Below are 3,796 nucleotides of genomic sequence, written 5' to 3' on the forward strand. Positions count from 1 at the left end.
TTGGCCTTATCATGTGAGCCTGACCTTCGACATCACTGATCTTGCAAGCAATAGGTCAATTTCCTGGATGCCTCTAAACTTATCCACCAAGTTGGATCCAAATCAGATCAAAACTGTTTTATTTCTTCACTCCACACACAAGCACACGGGTCGAAATTTGACCTTACCTTGTGACCTTGACCTTTGACTGATTGTTTTCAACACTAAAATTCCTTCTTTCTCGCCTGACACTAAACCTTTCCACTATAGTCGGCTTAAATCAGATTAAAATGCATGTGATCTTTATTTCCAACCTTGGGCTATGACACTTCCCTGTGACCTTGACCTTTGTACTCAAAACCGAATCCGTTCCTGAAAATTTGGTTGAAATTGGATAACAAGTTGATCACAGAACCAAAGCTCAAACACCTACACCCTGTCAACACCCAAGAACACTGTCAACCAATACCACTCTAACAACACAACCATCAACACAAACACATGAACCACTTTCCACACACACACACACACACACACACACACACACACACACACAATAACCAACAGCACAAAGAACACCTCCCTCCTCAAACACCAGCACATACAGTTAACACAATAAACGCCTCTGTTTGCCTCCCCACCAGCAGCAAATTCTCCTCCTGCCAGCTTATGTCCATCAACACGCTGGGAATTATTCACGGCGGCTGCAGACGAGAGGGGAGAGGAGACATGGGGAAGAGGGAGACGAGAGGAGAAGAGAAATGGAAGAGGGAGAAGAGAGGAGGAGAGAATTGGACCAGGGATAAGAAAGGAAGAGAGAAATAAAGAGGGGAGAAGAGAGTGGAAGAATGAAGGGTGAGGGAGATGAGACAGGGGGAAGATGGAGAAGGGACGAGAGAAATGGAGAAAGAAAAGAGGTGGAGATACAGAGGAATGAAGGAGGAAGAAAAAAGACGAAGAGAGGAGGGTGGGGGAGAGGAGACAGGGGGAAGAGGGAGAAGAAAAGAGGAGAGAAATGGAGGAAGGAGAAGACAGTAGAAGAGAGAAGGGTGAGGAAGAGAAGACAGGGAGAAAAGGGAGAAGAGGGATGGAGAGAAATAGAGGAGGGGAATGAGAGAAGGAGAAAAATGGAGGTGGATGAAGAAGAGATAAACGCAGGAAAATGGATAGAAATGGAGAAGAGAGAAGGAGAAAAATGGAGAAGGAGAAAAATGGAGAACGAGAAGAAAGGACAGGGAGAGAAATGGAGGAGGGAGAAAAGAGGAGGAGAGAAAAGGAAGAGGGAGAGGAGAGAGACAAATCCAAGAGCAAGAGATGGAAAGCAAAGAGAACAGCGAGAACAAGGAGAAAAAGAGAAAGGGAATAGCAAAGGAAGAAGAAAGGGAAAAGGGAAGACGAGAAAAAGAGAATGTGTGAGAAGAGAAGGCCAGGGAGACAAGGTGAAACTGGAGGTGAAAGAGAAAAGGAAGAGAGGGTGAGGGTAGGAAGCGAGAGAGAGAGAGACTGGCGGGGGGGGGGGATGTTACAAAGACTGCAGGTGATTAGGACTCACTAAAGTTGGCTGACTTTGTTCTCAAGTGGAGTAAGCAGCGGGGGATTCAGAGTCTTAATTATGAGCGAATTATGACTCTCTCTCTCTCTCTCTTTCCCCACGGCTTTGTACTTTACTCTAGCTAACTCCTGGCGATTTTAATTGCTTTTATTCAGCTTCTCCTCCTTATCTTTAATTTTCCTCTCACAAATGATTCGAAAAATCTCGGTCTTACTCCTGCGATTTTATTCAGCAATTCCTTACAGTCTTGGCGCGCCCACAACTTAAAGGTCTTGGTTTTCAGTAACGTCTAAGGTTTTTACTCAGCTGGTCGTCCTTGTCACGGGGTTTTTATAATAACACAGTAATTTTAAAATAAATGGTTGTATGTTATTTAAATTGATAATAATATTCAATAATATTGAAGAGCAGGGACAATGATTGTCTTACTAAATCAAACAACGATTACTTTACGCTGGCCTGCTTCGCACGATTCTCTCAGAACGAGAATTTACAAACTTTCTCAACAGTACACAGCAGAGACTAATTACTCACAATTGCTGAATTAGTACTGTTAGCCTCTGGAGAAAGTTACTTCACCCCTGACAATAAATAACTAATACTAATAATAATATCAGGTCCTTGCTGATGCATTAACTCCTAGGTGGCACAACGGATTTTAAGTTAATACAAGACTGGTCTAAGTACCAGTTATGAATAGTAAAACGTCTATGCAAGCTAGGAGCTATGTGGGAAATAAGCTTAATTACGGAGAAATGAAACAAGAGTTTACTTTACATTAAGCTCAAGGAAAAGAACTGTTAAATTTATTAATTACAAAAATAAATTTAACGTTATATTTCAAATCAAATCAATGAGACGCACTCACTCACTCACACAAAAGCTAAATACTTACGCCTAGAAAAAAAAAACACCTTAACTAAACTCTTAAAACTAGGATTATACAAAAAGGAAATACCGGTCGATGAATGCTATGTATCACCCGGGGGGGGTGGGAGGACTGGATTAACTGTCTCAGTGGAGCTTGGGTGCTAGCGACCTCTCACACTTCTTGGAGCACAGGACCTTCCTCCGTCACAACAAACACTAGACTGAATTCAAATAATGCATAGGCAGAACGCACAAGCCACCGGAATAAGGCGTGGCTAACGGTTGAGGAGAGCAGGGGCGACCAATAAAGAAACAATTGTATCGCTCAGTAGAGCACTTAGTGACGTGCATTAAATCGGTCACTTTTAAACAGTGACGAATGTTTTGAAAAGTATACCCCAAAATGGAGGGAGAAACGGTTAGCTGAGCGATACACAGTGAGTTTTCCACTAATAGTTCGTGGCTTCTCACAAAACGGAAATGTCGCGAATTGATTCGTGACATTACGCCCCTACAAAATTAAATTTTTTCCTTATGGGAAAAAATTTGTGGATATATATATATATATGTATACATCCTAAGTCATTCACACAAGATTCACACTGTGGTGTGTGTGCTATCCTGCTACAGGAGAAAATCGCAGTCGCCAGTGAGCGAAAAAAACCTCGTATTTACGTTAATAAAAGCAAGCTTGAGGGAAAAACTCCGTGACGACGGTGAAAATCCTGTACTCAGGTCAAACTGAGCGAAAAGTCGCTACATTTACACTGACAACTAATTGTTGTGTAGCGTGGTGTATGTAATACATGGTGTAGGTGTGACAGTTGTAGTGTAACTGTACCTACGTGTAAAATGACACAGTAAATAATATGGCGACGACAAAGGCAGAGGAGAAGAGGCGGCAGCGTGCGGCAGATGATCAGCTGGTCCGCACAGCAAAACTGCTACACCCATTGCTGAACCTGCAAAACCAATTGAGGTGGAGCATCAAAAGTGTCAATGAGACAAAATTTTATCATGTTACAATTACTCTCTCTGCCTAGCAGTCAGTGCTACGACGTACATTCGAGGTCGCCATTAATTATAGCACACGATTATGGTTGGCAAGTTGAGAATCCTTGTGCAAACTCGGGTCTTCCATAGCCTCGAACTGCACACGGGTCCTCAACCTGTGCCTTAACCTACAGTACTTATATTAATATCGGGAAGCTGAGAATCCTTGTGCAAACTTGGGTCTTCCATAGCCTCAAGTCGCCTCTGCAGAGTTCTCACTTCCCCCTTAACCTACAATACAATACTTATATTAGTACCGGGAAGCTGAGAATCCTTGTGCAAACTTGGGTCTTCCATAGCCTCAAGTCGCCTCTGCGGAGTTCTCTCTCGAACTTCCCCCTT

This window comes from Coenobita brevimanus, chromosome 1, assembly GCF_032717465.1.
Source record: "Coenobita brevimanus isolate Jiangsu-jjx chromosome 1, ASM3271746v2, whole genome shotgun sequence".
NCBI lineage: Eukaryota > Metazoa > Arthropoda > Malacostraca > Decapoda > Coenobitidae > Coenobita > Coenobita brevimanus.